Source organism: Spodoptera frugiperda, chromosome 29, assembly GCF_023101765.2.
Source record: "Spodoptera frugiperda isolate SF20-4 chromosome 29, AGI-APGP_CSIRO_Sfru_2.0, whole genome shotgun sequence".
NCBI lineage: Eukaryota > Metazoa > Arthropoda > Insecta > Lepidoptera > Noctuidae > Spodoptera > Spodoptera frugiperda.
The window spans coordinates 4,662,791-4,684,575 of record NC_064240.1 but is presented as its reverse complement, the minus strand read 5'-3'; the positions used below and the strand labels follow the sequence as shown (position 1 = coordinate 4,684,575).

Here is a 21,785-nt window from a genome sequence, read left to right as displayed (position 1 = left end):
CATTGAGGCTGTAACGAAGTGTGAAGATCGCAGCATCAGGTACAATTACAGCTGTATTACTTACGAACAGTTTTTGTTTGTTGCTCGCACGTCATGGCTTTGTTTGGAAAATTGACTTCCTTCTTAAGCAGTCAGGTTTTCTTATTTCTTACAATAATTATTAATTTTACTCGCCGCACTCGCACAAAGGCTGACTTGTTAAAACAACTTTCCCATGGTATGCTAAAGAAAACGGCGTCAGGTTGGCCGGTTATTACCCCTGCATACGTTGGTCGGCCAATACGAGATAACCTTTAGAAATTTTAATCCATTGCGAAGTCGCAGTACAGCGGTTGAATGGTTCGCTAAAGAGATGGAGTAGTGAACACTATTCGTATGAGTGGATTTTGTATGCAATTTGTTGCAAGTAAATGGCGTAGATGTAGGCTTTTTATATTTAAGTATTTTCACATGACGCAGTTTTCTCATTGCATTATTTATACTTACGTAAAAGTTAACCTCAACTCGGCAATCACAGTGGTTTTAAATTAAGTAGAATTTCAATTATGTGATGGAATTTCTAAAATTCTTATGCCTATTTGCTTATTCAAATTAGTGGTGATAGTGATAGCTTTTTCTTAAAATATAGAAGACGATGTCAATGGTTCAGTACCCTTAGTACGAATTTGCTTTACGTTGAACGAAAACGAAATGAGAGCGCGTTCGGTGCTCTGATTGGTCCGTGCGAATGAACCAACCAATCAAAAAAACCGTTTTCGTTCAACGTAAAGCAAACTCGTACTAAGAGTACTGTTAAGTTTAAAATACTGTTCATATCGAGTTGTATTTACAATCCAGCCTTGTACCAGTCATAGATAAATGACAATTAACAATTTCCTGCGCACGATACCTGAACGTTGGCTAACATATGTCAACTGCGCAGGGGCACCTTTCTATATCTTGACTTCTTGAGTAAAGACCGCTACTAATAACCTGATGACCGGGATTAATTAATGGCTTGCCGGTACTTATACGGGAAATAATGCTTTGAATATATCTTACTACAAGCAATTAAAAAGTCATTTAGAGTTGTACCAATGTTGTGGAGTAGAAATAAAGTTTGATGCTATCAAATTACATGGGACTAGCTTCTGCCAGCGGCTTTGCACGCGATCCTGTGCGATTTTCAGACAAAGGACGTTTTAGGGATATTATCTGACTTAAAAAATGGAGGCGGTAAAGAAAATTGAAGGTGGTTTCCATCTTTTTTTAGTTATCAAGGAAGTAGTGAAGAAGTGTAGCTGGATTTCTTAATTTTACGATTAGACGTGAACCTCGGCATCATTGAAAAATACAGGGACAATAGATCAGTTATTATTTATGAATTTTACGGATATTGTGTAATGCTGAATATTGATTCTTTTGTAGATCTACAATCCAATTTAAATCTAAATCGGTTTACAATGAAAACGTAAAATTTTCGATTAAGTAAATACTTGACAAATATCTGCAAAAAGCACTTCATTACGACATTAAATACCAATTTTACAGTTCAAAACTTATGTAAAAGTTGTCTCAGATAGCAGACAGGAATAGAAATTCAAATGTAACTGATTTACAAGTTTCTGAGAACAGGATATTACCAACAGCCTATTAAATCAAATAGATAATGGTAAGACTGAACACTGCACAATGTTTCAAGTGTCATTTCAGGCTAAAATAATTCAATTTAGATTATGGTGTGATCTTGATATATTAGACAAAATGTATTTAATAGATATCAAATTATATTAAGTAGTTTTGATATGCTAAGGCACTTCAGTATTTGTTTACATTCATTGGTGTTTTGATGTATTTTTTACGAGGGAGAAAATCATCCAATGATGTCTCCTGTCTTGGGTGAGGCGAGAGGGAATGTCAGACTATTACTGACTAAAAACCACCCCATTGCTACTCCTACTTTTGGAGCCGGAGCCACGGTAACCCGCTAGGTAGTCCGCAGCTCCGAGATTTTAATGGATACTAATGTGATTTTGATATGAGTGTAGAAAATCACTTAAAACATTGCCTATAACTCTATTTGCTTACGTGTTAATAAAGTAGGTGTTGAACAGGTAAATAGTATACAAGCTATAAAGCAGGTAGTAGATCATTTTTATGAAGGCTATTTATTGATGCAGTAGGTAATTAAACTTGTAGGACATTTTCAAGACCAGGAAAAGAGGACGGAAGGAAATGATCACGATGTAGTGCAAACAATTTTTTGCAACATTCTCGTCGGTCTACTTGAGAAAAATTACGCGTAGTTAATGTTATGTTGACCTAGGTAAGTATCTAGTCATGTTGTTGGAGATACTGCTATCAAGGAAAGGAAACGAACTGATTATGATGAAGTTCTGTGTTGTACTGTATCAAGTACCTAATTAATCAAACCTAATGAAGTGGTGGATGAGACTTTGGAACCATTATGAGACAATAAAGATGACTAGTTATGAGTATCTGATTTTGTGGCTTGGCTTCGTGGCTTTATATGGTCGAGTTATTTCGTCGAACAGATGCAATAACATATTATTGAGAAAAGTTATATATGGCTAATGACTAATGACAATAGTAATTGGACCTCCAATCTTGACTTACTCCCAAGCTACGTGTGGTTAGCGCAGCGTCTTATTACTTCATTCTATCTTTAAAACTCATGTAGGTATAATTTATGAGATGTTTCTATGGCCACAATCATGCGTGTGTTTTATTTTTCAGCGACCTATGTCCTTCCTTATAAAACAGATGGGTGTAAGTGAACCCACACTGGCATTGTTCCATCAATGTCGCCTTGATCACCATCGCCTCTCTAAACACACAGCGCAAGGTTGCAGCCTCATTAAAATCATTATTAATAGATAATAAGCACTAAAATGATTGGCAATTTTGATAGAGTCACTTATAAATAATTGATATTTATATTGTACGTAGGTTTTTCTTAAAGGAGGTAGATTTGTCAGAACGTTTGGAGGCATTGGTTAAAAGTCTGCAATCATAATTCTTGACTAAAATTCGTATTTTATAGAATAATGGCGAAGAATTTCAGTTATAATGAAAAGCGAAATTCTTGTGTCCATTGTGAGAAATCAGAAATGTCAGCGATGGGAATTATAGGAGTGGGAGTAAAGTTGAAAGGTTAATTACAAACAAAATATCCTCTCACTCGTCTGAGACCTATGACGTAAGAATCTAACCTAGAAATGACCTAAATACAACCTTGTAACTTTGCCCTTTTTAGAAAAGTCAAACTATGTGTCAAATGGGATAGGCGTTTTGTACCTTTCACCAAATTAACTAGTTAATTACTGAACTAGAAGTTTTTTTTTCTATAACGATAACAATATTGAAATTCATAATCTTGGTTATAAAATTGCCAAATTAGTATTGGTCGTGAGTGAGGTTGCGAACGGAATTGAACTTTATTTAATTTAGAATTGAGTCGCGGGTCCAGAAAAAGAAAACTTTAACAGAGCACTCTATCTTAAGTGATATAGAAAACTATTCTGATGTAAAGCCACGATTTCTATGGAAAATATCTATGTTAAGTCCAACAAATCATAATACGAATAATGTATACCGAAGATTTATAATAAACGAAACTACTACAAGAAGTTATTCGACATGTTGTCAATTAAGGAGTAAGTTTACATTAAGTCGTGAAAGCAGAATCGCTTTCCCTAGTGCAAGAACCTCATGAATGGATATACATAGTATGTTTTATCGTAGTATGCAAATTGTAATTGATTCTTATGAGTATCTAACAGTAGATTTAGTACGTACTTATAACTTTCCTTTACACTATAATTTCTATAGGAAATAAGGTAATAGTAAACATTTATTTACTTCTAAATGTGATTACTCAGCACAAAGCTTCGTCGTCGCGATTGGCTTAAGTATTATGGGATTTAATGAGGATCAGAAAAAAGATGTTGACGGGGTATGTAAATTAAAAATCTATTTAGTCCATCAGTCAGATAACAAAAACGTACTAAGAAGTGACGTCAAGCGATGTTTCAAATCAACATATCTTCGAAAGTATTTGTTTCCGTAAGAAAATAAAAACAACGTGTCTAATATTTTAGAAGTATATGTCTAGTATTTATGTCTGATAAACTTCGCTCAAAATGGTTGCTCGGAAAAGGGTCGGAGCCACATCTGAGAGGAAAACACATAGAATGTAGTTGAATTCTTCCTGATAACTTAAAACCTCATTTATACAATTTAACGTCACTATTCAAAGATTAGTCATGTACTCGTAATATCCAAAACCATTAAAGGTTAACGCTGATTGGATACAAGCTATAATTATTTATACAACGTTGACATTTTTCAAAATGGACAAATAGATTTTACTACCACTAAAACTAAAGTTCATTGGTGGTTTCTTCTAATGTCAGACAGTCGTTAATAAAGCAACATCTCTTTGTTTGGTTTACGAAATCCATCCTTCGATGTTTTAAATGTACGAAATTCAATGTAAACTTTAATTGTGGGAGAGATCCCACAGCTTCGACAAATGGGCTGGCTGGAGTGATACCGCAGCCTCACAGAAAACCGACGTGAAACACCGTTTACGTAGTGTTTCGTTGTGTGAGTGATGTTACTGGAGGCTCAATTACCTCCTTCCCAATCTTCCTAATCCCCAGCAACCCTTAAATTCCTAACCCCCAAGAAGCCACCAACGCACTTATAACGCCTCTGGTGTTTCGGGTGTACATGGCAGAGGCGATTGCTTACCATTAGCTTATACCGTAAAAAAAGCTCAGTCTCAGTAACAAAATCGACAAATATTAAATTGAAAAGAGAGAGAGAGCTAGGAAAGTTTTCGGTTTATAAACTAGCTCTAAATAAGACTACTAACCTGTTATACTACCTCCTTGACTGCAGAAAAAACCATGTCTAAACAAACTTTATTCAATTGACACTTGATATCAGTTCTACCGTTCAACGGTCGCAAAAAGTATTTGAAAGACTTTTTGAGGACCTGTCTAACCAACAATCAAAATAATGGCGCCAATATCAAATGTCAAACCATGATTACCATGAGTATCATGTTTCGACATTAGTTCACTTACGTCTCAGTTGATTTAGAAATAATTAATATAATTATACTCGTTCAACTTGTCTCGTAGCCCACAAGGTTATTTGGAGCGTGGCAAGAACCAAATAATTGAGACATTTTTGGTGACTACCAAGTGTGATTTTTTACTTTCAGATGTTAATCGCGAAAAGATATAATAAATAGTTATTTTTATAAGCAAAGTTCAGCAAGATGGACAGTGATAACATAGATTAGGTAATTAATATTCTGTTATATTTAAAGTAACCGATATAGATCGATCCATTTATGGTAAGAATTATATCCGTACCTGTAGGCGTAGTGTTCAATAATTTGTTATCTAAAACACCGACAAAGTTAATGATCGATTGAGTAAAGTCATAATTCCTAACCAATAACTAACATTAGACTATCAAACCAATATCTTAGTGGTTGATTGATTGAATGACTATCCCTTAAACATTAAGTCAAAATCGTGACGATCAGTACTATAAATACCAGGTTAACAGTCCACGTAGGCGGTTCGCCTTGCGTACTTGTCACGTAGAAAGCCCGAGACAAAGGTCTGTCTGCCAGTTCACTTGCGTAACTTGAAATCTGCATGTCTAATGATCGCTTTCGGGTCTTACCATGATTGATTGAGTAGTTATGCAAAAGAGGTTCAAAGTGCAGGCCATTTTAAACGGTTTTTTTTTTAGATTAGGACAGGCCAGTCCCACGTGGTTATGTAGATCAGTCAATATCTATTGAGTACACTAAATGTGTGACATAACACTGTATGTTCGTAATATACAGCATTACTACTAAAGCCCTATACGGGATAAGGTAAGCAAAAAAACCAACGAAAATATAAACATTTGTAGCAACAAGAGTTAGAAGACTGCACAGGGTAATACAGGGTGTATTTCGTGGATAACACATACGTAAGGCACTGTAATTTAAAAACTGTATGACTTAGATTTTTTTTTTATATTTTTTGACAATTTTTTATTTGCCGTTCACCTGGTGCCATTTGGACGTCGACTTCAGGGACATCTGTATTTTAAATGTTATTTCCCGATTGAATATTCAATTATTTTATTCCAATCACTCCGATTAACTTTTTTTTACACATTGGTAAATGGAGGCCGAGAAAGTGCAAGCTTTCTGAGATCTAGTGTCATAGTGCAAAGTTGTATCACGCTATGATCAATAGGAGCTGAGCAGAGCGGGTGAAATCGCGCGGAAGTAACTAGTATTTTATATTTTTAAAGTAATGGAGATGTCGTCCTGTATGATAACAGATCTTTTTACATAATAACTTATTTCTCTCTTCCTTTCTCACGTTGATAGCATCATTTGAAACTGGTACAATATGGTGCTCACAGTTTAATGGATGTAAAAGTGTTGCATATGTAACTGGGTCTGACCTAAATTGTAGAACGGAGCGCGAATGTATGTAGGTACAAAGTTACATACATAGTTTATGCTTATGTATGCTATATGACTAGAGGCATTTTATGTGTATGTGAGCTTGTGTTCAATAGTTCACTTGCGTTATGTAACCGATGTTGCTCAGGTCATCGTATCGTCATTATCATCAGTTGCACGTACATATAACATTTTAGATTTGTTTTATCTTGTCGTGCTTAGCAGTTACCTATCATTATTTTCACTCAGGCCAACATAGCTTAAATACAACCTAACTAAATTAGTATGCCTTACTAAGAAAACTAAGATTCCATTACCAAATCTATCAAACATCTTACTAAAGACCGCATTCTTACTTGACAGGATCTAATTGCAGGCATATTTTGACGTCACTTGTTAACATACATAGCCGCATTATTGGCTAAGATATTTAGCATACATACCAAATGAAGCGGGTGATAATTATAGCCATAATTGCACTGATTAGCCGACCTATGTGTGATCACTAGGCTTGAGCGGTCTCTAGGAACATTACGCACGATCTATTGATTTATCTACTTATTGAACTTTGTTCCTAGAAATTACATTACAAAGAAACATAATCATCATCAACAGAATCAACGTGGCCACTGCTGACAAAAGGTCTCTTTTCACACAGAGAAGGTGCGAGCGTTAATCACCACGCTTGCTCAATGCGGGTTGGTGATTTCAGACTTATAATTAGAAATTATAAACCTATGTTTCCTCAAAATGTTTTCCTTCACCGTTTGTCAGTGGTATCAAAATAATCTTGGGAAGTACATATAACTCGGAAAAATATCACATTGGTACTTGTCGTTGGTAGGTTTCGAACCAGCGTTGCTCATGGATGAGAAACAGGCGTCTTATACCTCCGGGGTACCACGACATCGTAAAAAGTAATATTAAGTTAAAATACATAATATAATTGCTCGACTAGTTTCAAGTAAGAAACAGGGCTCAAAGTTATGAGTAAGTAGTAGTGAGCATCCTCAAATAATTTACGTTAAAATGGCAAAAGTCGTTGACTTTCATAAGTCAGTCAGGAATAACTATTTGACCGTTATAGATGTTTTGTTTTAAGCAAGTTTTGTAGATCTACTGTCTACCAATATTTGTATCTAGACCATGGCTCGTATGTTGTCACAAATAGGTATTTAAGCATTGAAACCTGTAGCGCAGGAAAAGCCAGACTTGAGACAAGTTAAAAACTAGAGTGGTGTTACTAGTTTTTTGTATACATCTGATAAGTTTAAAGATCTTTGCTGTTGTAGGATATTGGTTGGTCCAATCAATAGTGGTTTATTTACAAAAAGTGGTCTAGACCCGTGTAAAGTAAGTAACAACGTAATTAAAGTAAGTATTAAACAACCAGTGAAACTGTCTCGTTGTAAAGACTTTATAGCATGAAATCCTTGCCTGAGCAAATATAATTTGGGGTCAAATCCTGGGTCAGCTAATTTCCATCCACGGTTGATTTTTAAGTACCTAACTTACGATTCATTAATACATAGCTCAATGTAAACAAAAACATGGAAGTATATTTCCTTTCGTGAAACATTGAAATAATAAATATCGTATTTGTTAGATAATCGCTACATTTTAGCCTACGCAAGTCGACCGTCAAACTGTCGCAGGGACTACATTGATCTTAAATGAACTTAAACGTGTTTAATCCTTTTTTCATTACCTCACGATGTATCTAAACTATAACGAAACCAATCAATTTGTTGACATTAACATTAGTGACCTGCCTGATATGGAACATGACGAATCTTCTATGAAGCATCGAGCCTTTACAAGAGCCTTATCGACAGACAAAATAGTAGGCGTCAGAAGGTCGCAAGTGACAAAATCTTTCAGGGAAATACAACCTGTATTTGTACAACGTAAAGGACGCTATTTCTACGAATGCAGCGGAAACGAAGGTGTTAGTATGCGCACCGATTTGTAGGAAATAACGGAACGACCAGTTGGTTGACGACTGTCTAAAGATCGCTATATCTATCTATGTTTCTAAGAACCTGTATTTATGCATATTTATTAGTTTTAATTATTCTATCTCTGAGTTCAAAAGCTTTAGAGAATGGGTATACCAATCGTAGTTATAGCTTATCGATCTTGCAGTGAAGAAATCGGTACTGCAGTTTGCAGTAACATAACAACAAGTAGGTATATATCCAATTGAAATGAAACAAAATAAATAATGAAATTAATCAAGTTTTAAATTCTGTGTGAACAGCTCCCTGTTTCTTAACCACAGACGAGTTGTAGTGTTGTAGGTTGTCCAGGAATGTTACGGACATGCGGCGCGGCTGTTATAATGTGGTATTTGTAAACAGTGTTGAAATTAGCTCAAAGAGAATAATGCACTTTTTGGCTTACTTGGGTCTAATTCACTCATTTTTCATATATTGTCAGCCAAGATGATAACAAATATGTGGTTTAAATTAAGTTATAAGAGGCTTCCCCCATATGGTATTAGTAGTGCATTTTTTCACAGTTAAAACAATTATTTTAGGATATAGTGTTGAAAAAGTAGTTGCGATTACAACTTAAATCCAATATACTTAAAGAGTTATTATGTTTAACATACCCTTATAGATATTGCAAGATTGTGAATACCTAAATGTTGAAGATAGTTGACATAAATAACAATAATGTTAACGCCCCCAAGGGATGGTTCCTCCAATGCTGGATACTTTTTGTATTAATGATTTTGAAACTAATTAACTAGTTATGTGACCGTTTCTACTGATGCTGTGTGAGTAAGATGCGCTATGAAGATCCTAGGGAGACAATACATAGTAGGAATATATACCATTCCCATGTATGGAGTACAATGAACGAATGTGCATGTGAACTTGTATGTTTGTAAACGCACCCACGACACAGGAGAAAATCCTAATGTGGGGCAACATTTCTTAAAAAAACCTTTAAGCTTATTTAGCCTTTAAATCATTTTTTTATCAGCATTATGTTGTAGGGCATGTCATTGTTGTAGCTTGCTACTTCTACATCTAAGCATAGTCATTGATCCTTTCATAGAAATTTAAAATGAAAGTTTATTTAAATAACCTGTCATCATAGATTTTTGTTCAGGTATAATTCCAGATTCCTTGTTATTATTGTGATTTTTGTAAACTTGAATAAATATTGTATCTAGCTACTTCCTGATAATCAAACCCGAGATCCCTTGCTCGGTAGATAGTTGATTTGGCAACCACGGCTATCCCGCGTAAGCAAAAAGGCAGTTAGGTACTTAAGAAGGAACCTAGTTTAAAACGATAGGTTGATAAACGTATCTCAGTTATAGGCATTCACGTTTGTCTAAATTTAAACACCACTAAATATGAATAGGCATCTTTACAATCTTAAAATTCCGCGAATGATGAAAACAATTATAAAATTCGTAAAATTAATAATGTATGGCAAATGCACTTACCGAACAGACAGAACACCACAGGTACAACACCACAACAATATTATATTATTAAAATGATTATCAAATGCTTGTAATTTTGGAAAGTTTCTTAAAAAGTTTACTGTATAGCGCGTGTTTCAACAAAAAGTTTGTTTGTTTTGAAATGAACTTGACAGTTTAACACCTGCTTCTTGTATTGTAATGAATGAATGAATTAAGTGAAGCAATGCACCTGTGTTGTTATTGTAATTAAAAATTAAGACCATTTTAACCATTTTTTCACCAAAAATAAAAACCAATTTGCTATGTAAATAAATTCATTCGTTTAAAATATATTAAACTTGCCGAAACTTTTATTAAGTGTTTAATGCTACAATTACCAGCACGTTAACTAGAAATTCTTCTAACACTTAATTTTATTTTTGATTTAATTTAAATTGGCAACACACACTTTTAGTTCGTTCCTTTTTCCTTTCATCTGTCAAGTGTTTATCGTTGCAATCACTCGTTCATTTTCAAAATTTTTCTTTTCTCTTACTGTTCTACATATAAAATTTTATATTATTTTATCCAATATCCATGTATCCAATAGTATTTTTTCTGGTAATTGTAAAATAATAGAAGAATAGTGTATTTAAAGTGCTTCTTTAACATGTTTTAAGTGTTCTCATAGATGTAATTAATACGCATGATTTAGTGAAGAAAAGTTTGCTATTTCTGCTCTAATAAATTAAACTTGTTTGCTTGCTTGCTATAAAATAAACTTGTATGCTGTTTTGCTGTGCTTTGAATTGAAACCCGATCGCTGATCTGGTATGTATTTGCTGTCTTTTTACTTGTTTTGTGTTTAATGTATTAATGTGTTTGTGTGAGGTGCAATCTAATTATGTATTTATATTTAATATAATTAGTTATTATTAGCCATTGTACACTTTACATACAGTTTTCTTACCTAATTTGTTGTTTTCTGTCTTAGAAAAACTAGAAAAAAGTTAACGAACTAACATTTTATAAATCTTACCTATAATTTTTTTTAAACAAATACTAAATCTTTTGCATTGTAGATTATTATAATATATACAATAACTATAGTTAATACTGCTATTATTCATATTACACTGCCTACTTTACAATAATCATTTTACTAAATCGAAGAATCGACTGTAGGTACTTAATTTTTTTTTTATGTCACATGTATGTAACTTAACAAATGATTAAATTACTCAGTTGCCAATAAAGAAGAAAAAAAACATTATAATAATATTTAAGTAGGCAATTCTGAAAACATTATTTAAATATTTGAATAATCTGAGTAATTTAAAGTAATAATAAATATCTTAGCAATGAGTACATATTATATAAAATAGTTATAAATATTTAAAGTAACCGGTGTTCTAAAAGTAACTTAGGTATAAAAAAGAATAATCCGTCGATTCACCAAATTACAGGAGTCTTGGTAACAACCGATAGTTGTAATTTATTATTTTGCTTTCAAAATCTGTTCGATCTTCTAAATAAATAAAAGACTAATTACTTTGCCCTTATAGTTGCCATCTTTAACTATTAAATATTTATCATGAGGACACATTAATATTTCACTTATAAACAAACTTCTAAACCATGAAAATACAGTTTTAAATTAATCTTTGTACTTTTAGTAGGTATATTTACATCATACTAAACCACAACTCTCTTGTATTGGTGCTGCTGACTTTTGAAATTCAGAAAAAAATTACCGAAAATCTTTTATGATATTTTTTAAACTGCATAAATTCTATACAAGTATTTATGTGAATCATGTAATAGAAGTTGTTGTCTGTTGTTCATCTCCTATTGATCACAGTGTGATGTTTTACAGTTTACAGCCTTCCTTTATGAATGGATTATCCAACACAAAAATAATTAACTATTCAATCTGAACTAGTACTTCCCGAACCTAGTGTGTTCAAATTAACAAACAAATAAACAAACTCGTCGGCTTTATATTATTATTCGATTTTTTATTGATCTGTATAATGTTAATCCATATAAACATTTATAAATATTTTTTTACCAACTTGCAACACAAATTGCATTTATCAATCTTTGCAATGCAAACAAAACTGATAGGTAATAACTATTTACTACCGTCCCTCACCACAATTACGGTTATAGTTTCAGAGTTGCGGTTATCGACACAAGTATGTCAAATTATAATATTTATTTATCACGAGCGTATGTTGGTACGTGATGGACGTGTATTGTGTCGGCCTCATACCCAATTCAGGTCGAGGGTCCGCGTCAAACTAAATTGAATGACAAAAATAATTAAAGAGGAAATTCATAGTGTATTCATTAGTGTCAGAATTTAGATGCAGTTTTCCGTTGGCGGTTGTTTTTAATTAGTTCGGTTAGGTTGGTAGTGTTAAATGTTTGAGTAAGTAGGTTTTCAAATCTCTTGGCCCTTTTTTTGGATGAGATGTGAATGATGATGAGAAATCATTTAATGAATCCCGCCTTGGGCGAGCCGCGAGGGAGTGTCAGACTCCCGCTTCCACCTGCATCCACTAGGTGGTCCGCAGCTCCGGATCATCTTTTGGCCCTATGAGTAAATAGAGGGATCCTCATTTTCTGTTTTACATTAGCGACTTTATAGTTTATTGTTTTAGAGCTTTTGTTGATTTACCTTAGAATTGTATCTGTGGCTAGTATTCAAAACAAAAAAAAAACCGGTTGAGTGGGAGACATATTATTTATTTTTGTGCTGAGCCTTCCCGCACACGTTGAAACTCGTATACTTACATGTCAGTCGTGGAAAACAGGTTATGCAAGTGTCCTATCTATAAACCCATGTTCAGCCTAGTTTCAATTAGTTTATTAAATGTTTTTTCTATCACGCACGTATCTAAGCTTATGATATCTTTACCATATTGAAATCTTGTTGTAAGTTTTTTATTTATATTATAACTTCTTTGAAGCCTCTTGCGTGGCTTGAAACTAGTCGAGTTCCTCGTCAAATAAGTAACAATAGTCAATAATTTAATAAAAGATTTTTATTTATTAATTTAGTCTACATGCTACAAAATAACATAGGCAGACTTAATGCATAAGACTCAATTTAACCTTTGGGTGATTAGAGCTTTTATAAACAGTTGTATAGACTTTAAATTTATTTAATGAGAAAATACCACGTTGCTTAATAACTAGGCATAAAATTTGACTGTTATTAGTAATGTAGTTCAGCATAATGTAGGTACACACATTATTTATTTACACATCGCTACAATAGAAAAATAGATAGGTAGGTACTTAGTGCTAAACTGCGACATCCGATTGAGAGGACAATCGTTAGCTTTTTATTCGTGTATCATAAAATTAAATAGAAAGTTATAGGCACTTTCACGTAAAGCATAGAAATTACACTCCACTAAGTAACAATGACACGGAAATGTGGGATGCCGCAATTGATAAACCCTCGAATTTTTCTATCCAAGTTTAAAACCTAATAAGTAAATAAACACAGCAAAAAGTAGTTGAGTTACCAGGGCTTCGGCTCTAAAAGCAGGAGTAGGAAAGCGTCCGAAACTCCCTCTCGCCTCGCCCAAGGCGGGAGAAGTCATTGGATGATTTTCCCCGCTCAACAAAAAACCTAGATTATCAACGAAGATAAATGATTTTTGATAATATAGGTAATGATATCATAGGTCGCTGTTATTTTACTAAGACTTCATTTACACTAAAAATAACTGAAGACACATCTTTAACCAATCTGTAGTTCAACAGACTATAGATAAATTGTCTGTCTGCTACAGGGTAGGGCATCGCACCCAAACCTTTACATTTTATAAGCTAATCGCATCCTCTGCACTTAGACACGATTTGTCTGGTCCCCTATAAAGAAGGACAGGAAATCTCATTTCCTTAAGCTTAGCTAGAATATTAAAATTTGTCATAAAACATTTTTAGTATGCCATAATTAACACTGCTTTCACTGAAGAAATGGAAGAACTTGTATAAAGTAGTTGTATTAAATACCGGACAACTAATTTAAAATGGAAACGTGTTTATCAAAAATGCATAGCGTATTACCATTTATCAACGCGATCATGGTTTTTAGTAAAAATATTTCATTTAATCATCCGATACACTTCTCGTTTGGTCACAGTCATAAACAGCGCGAGTCGCGTTGTAGAATGCCTTCGAAGAATCATCTCAAAATTCTTTGTCTCATCTAAACTTTAATTCTTTCTTTTCGTTTAAAACTCGAGAATATCTGGTCAGATTTTAACCCTGACTAACAGAATAAACTCAAATAACCAAACAGGGCAAATTATAGCAAAACAATTGTTTTAAATGTTATTTTTTCAATACAATTTGATAATTTTGACACCATATGATTTGGAGATTTGAAGTGTCTTGACTTAACTAGTACAGAATGAAAGAATGATAAAAAAAATATTAATAAAGGTGCTCATGTATCTGCCTCGCACGGTCGAATAGTCAATGGTCATAGACGTGTGGAAGGTATCGTGAGAGGCGAGGCGGGTGCAACGTCCTGCGCACAAGTCGACGCTGACTCGCATACGTAATGCGCCCACTACTAAAGGGTCTGTACCACTTACACAATCAAATGGATAGTATTACTTTTGTCAATAGAGATAGACCTTTATGAAAATAAAATCTTTTAATTATAACAAAGTTTTTGTCATCTTGAATTAGAAGTAGTTATTATGACTCTGGTAGGTTCTGATAGGTAGTAATATTTTGTTCGTTTTGCATTTCTCTACTTCTGTTTTGGATATAACTAATTGTTGCTTTGGCTAACTAACTGTTACTGACACACCATAACAGTCGAAAATTTATATCTTTACATTACTCAATAAAATATCGAATGCGATGAAGTTGATTGACCTTTTAATATTATGCTAACGTTTATTACTATAAAGTCCGATTCGAACATTTTTAATCGTTTAGCGGTTGAAATGTTTGGTAGGTTAATCCTAATAAACTGAAGTGATACTTCAAATTGATCTGAGTTTATTTGCAACAATATGTAGTCAGTGTCTCCATTTCAATAGAATAAATAATACTGTATTAAACAAGTTTTGAATTGTTAGTTTCAAAATGCATACATATTATATTAGCGTGATGTAAATTTGTTAGCACACACGTTGTCGTTCATTTTATCGGTATGGTTATTGAACCGATTGCCACATTGTCAATGTTATTCAATTACCTTTATGTTGGGGTCCAAATGTCAACATTTCGAGTGTCTGTATAGCATAATTTAATGGTTTCGCTTGAATTTGTGTGCGTATCAAACAAACTATGGTTACTCATGGTTTGAAAATGTTTATCGAATCACTCTATCACGAATTTTCTTTAAAACGTTAAACCAAACTTGTATTGTCGTTTGCATTTTAATTCTTCCGACTCTGTGTAGTTTGGTTTTCGTTTAGTATATGTGAATTCTCAGTAAATTATCGTTCCGTTTCACACAAGCCACCTTAAGTCATCAACAATCGCCGGTCGAGTTTCATCGATCGCTCACTTATTGATATCTTATTCATTGCCGCCTTAACCGCTTTATTATAGCACTGTGGTTCCTTTGGTTGTAGTACCGGTACACTTATACTAATCTAACATACAACCCATTTTTAAATGTATTCTAAGAAGATAAAGTTGATTTACACATTTAATTTATTAGGCTTATCACCGTTAATTGACTCTAAATCTGTATTTTAATGATCGCTGTTTATCAATCGGTTGGTGAAGTATATCAATTTTAAACAGTGATTTATTAAATGTGACAGAACAGGTACAATATTATCTAGTAAGCATTTTGGAGGTTAATAATCAAAATTCATATACACTTGTCTCATATTCTAGTGAGTATTTTAATTTGGACTTGCAAATGAAAGTATTGGTATTTTCCGCAAAGCTCTATGCGTCACCGATGACCCTTGTCTGATTCACTGGTCTGCCGACTGTTGTCGCAGTTATGTTAATTACTTAGTAGGTATATTTCACGTGATGTGAAGATATACAGACAATATTGTTAGTTTAACAAGACCATAAGTTCAAGAACAATAATAACGTGTCTTTGTATCCTATTAATGAGGTTTTATACCTTAGATGGTGATCGTGTCTGTAATAGTAAGTAGGTAGTGGTTGCATGCCATTATTACTTTGGCTCGCTACCTTCCAAGCCAAGTTTCCGGTCGTCTGTATCATTCTCATTGCGTTGACAATAATGTATTTAGTGGTGTTAGTTTTCATGATGATTTTACGTTTCAGCAAAACTCAAAATCACTTCACCGTGTCGTGACGAGACCTTTTTTTTGTTCGTCGAGAAAACAATAAAAGTTATCACGTTACACGACTGGTTTTTTGACAATAACAATAATGATTGTTAGTTTGTTTATGTAACGTACTTCTATATAAATATTTTTGGGATTTAATGCGACTGTCTAGTGAATAGTGTCTTATTTCTCTGGATCAGGAAAGGTATTATGTATGGTTTTTTAAATATTTTCAGTAATAGTATAGAATCTGTTACTCCTCTCGTGTTGCGGGTGTGTATGGGTGGCGTCTACTCGCCCGTCCGCTCTTTGTCCCCTACCTATTCCATAAAAATGATTTGTGTCTATGATGTTTATGAATTCCTGCCTACTCTTTCGGGCACGATGATATGATGATGTATTAAAAATGGTTATTGCGACTGCGCGAAACTCTGGTGTGGCGATGCATGATTGGATGGCAAACTACAAATGAATATGAACGATGATGTGGTTGTTAGAAAGGTCAAATCGGTATTGTCAGTTTCTGTTGCTTGTAGAGCCCTAAGGACATCGCGGTAAAGTTTTCTTTGTAGTGAGTGTAAGTAATCTACTAAGTAATAAGTTCTTTTATAATGTTTTTAAAGTTTAAAATCCAAATGTTGGGATCTCGGCCAGTTGAAGAATTCTGCAGGTATGTAAAGCTCATTCTACTTAAGTTAAAGTTTAGAAAGCGGTAATAATTTTCAAGTAATGCCAATATCTTTGTTCTATTAAAAGGTTGTTCGCGACAGTTATCGTTTGTCAGTAACTAGTACATTACAGTTAGTGCTTAGACATTTATTATTTACTACAAGTCTTCTGCATTCTTGTGAGGTTAAGGAGCAAGTCACTGCCTGTTCGAAGCAATAAATATTATGTCTGTTTACTTCACTTGCATAGTTAAGAGAAATAAAATTTAATGTGAGTCCGATAAACATTTCTTTACATCACTATGGTCTTTACATAACTGTAAGTACCTAGTATCAGTAATATAGCGCCTATTACTCTCTATGATGGGTAGGCAGAGTTGCAGCACTTTTGCGTACTTGCTACCTATGATGTGTGTTTACCAATTTTAAGTCTATTGCCAAACTGTACTTATACGTTAATTGACATGATATCTATTATAATATTTAACCCATATTCAATCTTCGTATTATAGTTAATGTTTATGGTTAATGGCCAACTATTAGATACCAGATTACCGGAGAAAAGGCTTTCGCAATGTTTGCCTAGCGATGAAAACGTAACGCACGATCGTCACGATTCGCATCATTTTAAATGGTTGTTGTTTTAAAATTGGGTTATGCAACGGTTGAGGCCGTTTAAGCGCGACCCACTGCAACTTCGTAGTTGCAGAATATCATGCAGTTCAATTCAATGATGGCGAAATAAGTAAGGCTTTTATAGTAGTGTCGGTAACCTGCTTATGTCAATGAAATTAATGCTATGTCATCATAGCGTTTCTTGGTATAATTATTGTCAATACTGTTTACTGTTACAAAATGGTCTTCATAGTGATAATAGTTTTATAATTTACTGATGAAATCAGTTGATGCTACAGGAAACTTGGACTTTGCAATGTCAAACAACACGCCTACAGAATAACTAAATTAGGAATCATCCACTATTTTTGTATGCAAAAATACAATGGACATTAAGTGCATCGATTCCAAATTTGAGTAAACGGACTTACATATTCTATGACTAATACCCTTGCGATGTCTGTGGTCATCACATACATAATAGATTTACATCTATATACCTATGTGGTCACACATTGATAGGATCATGTAGTTTGCGTGTTGATTGCTCATTATTCTCCATGTTGACTGCGCCAGCTCATCGAATGTAGGTACATTAAATTGCCTTGGAGGCGAAAATAATCTTAAAAGATGGTTTTCTGTGCAAATGAACCAAACAATGAACCAATACGCGTGTGACAGGTTGTGTTTACGTTATAGTTAAAAAAGCAGGAAGTCAACCTGTATGTTTGTTTTGTTTATCTGGGGAATGATTGTTTTTCTTCCCGTTCTTTCAAAATATGTTTACATGGGAGATCTATATCTTACAGTTACCACGATTTATTGAAGCTGTTCAATACACGATTCTTAGTTAAATCGAATTGATTATTTTGACCTAAGTTAAGCACGAGTTTGTTTAGATATTTTGGCAATCGTGTATTAAGAATTAATTGTTTACTGACACGAAGAGGACTTTGAAAGTGATAGTTTAGAAGGCAAGAGTTTTAGAGGTCGTAAGTTCACGCGATCATGATGCGAGGTTTCGAAAGCTAATTTAGAATTTAAATTGTTTTGTGGTTATAGAAACATTCTGTTCAATACGACCACTAAGAAACTCCTTAAATTGAGATTGTGATAGGAAGCCATTGTAGGTTATATTATTTTACTACGTATTGGAAGTTTGGATGTAGAAAGTATGGATGAAAGCAGATTTACGAAAGAAATATCCAAGGTGGATATGAATGGGGCCGTCTGTAGAGGGCACCCTAGACGGACATATAGCGCCCAGATTGGCGATATATTAAATAAGGGCCAAAACCGACGACCATGCTTGAAAAGACTGATGACTGTTGATGAAGCAAAAGAGGTATGTAAGATTTGTAGAAATTGGCGTTCGATTGTTTCTGTCTAGCCCTATGGTAGACTGGCGTGAGGTTGTGTATGTATGTTGGAAGTTTTAAGTATTTGGAACTTGACTTTATGATAGATTTCTGTTCAGTTCATGCATAGATCTTTATAAATAGCTCATGTATCTAGTTTGAGAGCAATAGGACACTTAAATCTGTCCTATTACTTTTCTTATAACCCATGACATGGTACTTGGTTCTGAATACGTTTCTGATTAAAGTGCGTTATACAATTAGGGTAACGAGTACCCACATTCCTTCATTCTTTCATGATTGCTCTTTGATCTTATAAATAAACCGAGACAAATAGGTCATCAGACCTGTTATAAAGAAACAAGGAAGTTGAGTTCAATAATAAATAGCATTATGTCTAACTTAACGGTAATACTTATAGATATATACAGTGAATCAGATACTCATAAATCATATACCGTAAGTAGAAGCTCGCCGTCTAAATAAGTACGTAGAGTACATGTGTAATGTCGCCATTGTTCATCAAGTGTGAACCTTTGTCTGGTTTTCTTTATTCTTGAAGATGAAGGTTATTGATTTGATAAACATGATACACCTGGTTTTGCTTTTACGAATTCCGATAACTTTGTTTTATAAATAAGGCTCATATGAGTCTGATATATGATTTTCCTGTTCGAAGAGAAGAGAGAGAGGGTCTCTGTTGTGATTTGTTTATTTAGTTTAGTGGCATTCTAAGTTGAAAAGTATGTTATGAATTTGGTGGCTAGTAAAATCTAGTTCGCATTTGAAAAAGCTTGCCAATTTGTAAATGTTAATGAGGTATCAAAAAGGAAAAAAAATATATAAACTTTCTGATCTGTTCTAACGATAAACGTTGTTGTAAGTAGGTATGTAAGTCTCAAAGCTACAAAAATAATCCTATAGCAAAAAGTTTAAGGTAACTTCAAACTTCTTTAGGAGTTTCAAAAACTTCTGGTTGGCTTATAAATTCTTGCTTAATCTCTACTCATATCAACAACTCAGCAATCTGCTGTAGAATGTTCAAGTGTATGTGAATAATACTTGTCTTTTTGGTCCTGATTTCGGCGAAAATGAGTGTCTGAACGTCTACCTACCTGCTGATAACCAACCCGACCCTTCCGCTGCCAAAAAAGTCAAAAAGACTTTAAACGCCAGATAAGATTCTTAGAATCATAAACGTCGCAGTTGTTTTTGAGATTCTTTGTATCAAACACGCACACGTACATTCGCACTAATAAGAAGAGTAAATAAACAAGTGGATGTGGTAGTAAACAGTGAAATAGATGAGTTAAAAAATCAGTCAAAGATTTGTAAACTCTTTATCAAATCGTATAGCTTAATTACAAGGTGTTAGTCAATATAAATGTAATATAATTGTAATAAACGTGTTGGAATGCACTGTAGAACAACAATAATGAAATCCCAAAGTTTTGTGACACTTGTTATAAATAACTTAATCCTAATCTTACCTTAAGTTTCAAAGTTGTGCCGCCGTACTCCTGATATTCAACCAGATACAGGAATAGGTCGACTAAACAAACAACAGAAAAGCAACTTTCAATACACCGAGGACTTAAAATCTGGTTCCGCGATACCGCTATGCACTTAAGGAGAAGTTTACGAACGCATACTTCGCCTGTTTCAAAATCGCGCACACTGTACCGCACTGTTAATGTTTAAAAACCGTCTTGTTGTTCGTTGTGCTTAGAATACAATATAGTTCGTTTGACGGTGGCGTTCGTTCGATCGTTTTATCGTTGAACCGGTAGGACGGGGCGCGATACCTGCCGCGAACCCGTCGACTAATCGACTGTCTGCGCTGTAGGGCACGTGTTTACATGAGATCCATTCGCGTGTGTGCGTGCGAGAAGGCTTCGCTGCGCCTGCGAGTGTGCGGTGTTACCAGCACAATAAAACTACCAACAATCTTTTCTTAGTCGTAGTGTCCATTTTAGACGTAATTTATCATAATTTGATGGATCAATATTTTTATATTGTATAGTGGTGGTATTAGAGTAGCTCCTCAATATCAGTTGCTGGGAAATGTATGCTGTCCAAATATGTTAGTACATATATAATATACCTAATAATAGTTTGGACGCTCTTAGTAGCATAGCAAAGTGATGGTTAGTAATTCATTTTGTCGTTATATTCATGTTTTGGACAAAGGTACAATAACGTTGGTTAAGAGTGCTCTTCTGCTCTTGACCATTTGTTTGAATGTTTCCAATGAAAAATATGAATGGCGTTTTGTTATTAAGCAAAATTTGTTTATAATTCGTATCTGCCTACTAGAAATGTGATAGCAATGTTAAACATCAGTCTCAGTTTTACATGTTAATATAAAATTGCACTACTGATTTTCTTGAAGATTCAAGCTCTTTTTTGGAATATCAATACTGATAAAATTATAGATGGTGGTATTTTGTCCATTCTGTTTATCAAAATCTGCTCAGAAAACTAATTTCCAATATTTGATAGATATATTTTATTTAGGCAGATGTGACTTACGCGTATGGCAACACTAATAACTTAGACAGCTACGTATACAAAATCGGAGGAGCTTTAATAAAGCACTGTGGATCCTTTGGTTTAAGTTTTATTTTCATTTATAAATAGCTCACATACTGGTTTGACTTCTTGCAAACAACATGCGACACTGTAATGGCGGAGTTTCTCAAAACATACCATCATTTAGATTTTTTAAATTAGGCATCATTTCAAGTACTGGACTGGTTTTTCTGGTCGTCTCTGATCCCGGTCGTTGTTCTAAATTGATTAGTCATTAGTTGATTATTTTTAACATGAATTTGTTGTACATGGGTCTTTCCTGAAGTCTGGAAATTCCAGATTAAAAATATTCATAGTAGGTATCTTGATGATGTTAATCTTTAAGAAGTGTAGTAAAATGAG

The 21,785-nt window shown here is 34.0% G+C and overlaps 1 protein-coding gene across 1 annotated transcript in view; it reads right to left on the bottom strand.

The window, feature by feature from the left end:
- Positions 1-20,702, bottom strand: part of LOC118268529 (uncharacterized) — a 91,787-nt gene extending 71,085 nt beyond the window's left edge. Inside the window, exon 1 of the mRNA XM_035583061.2 lies at positions 20,342-20,702. The gene's annotated coding sequence lies outside the window, so the exon portion shown is untranslated. The remainder of the gene's footprint in view (positions 1-20,341) is intronic.
- Positions 20,703-21,785: the final 1,083 nt, after the last annotated feature.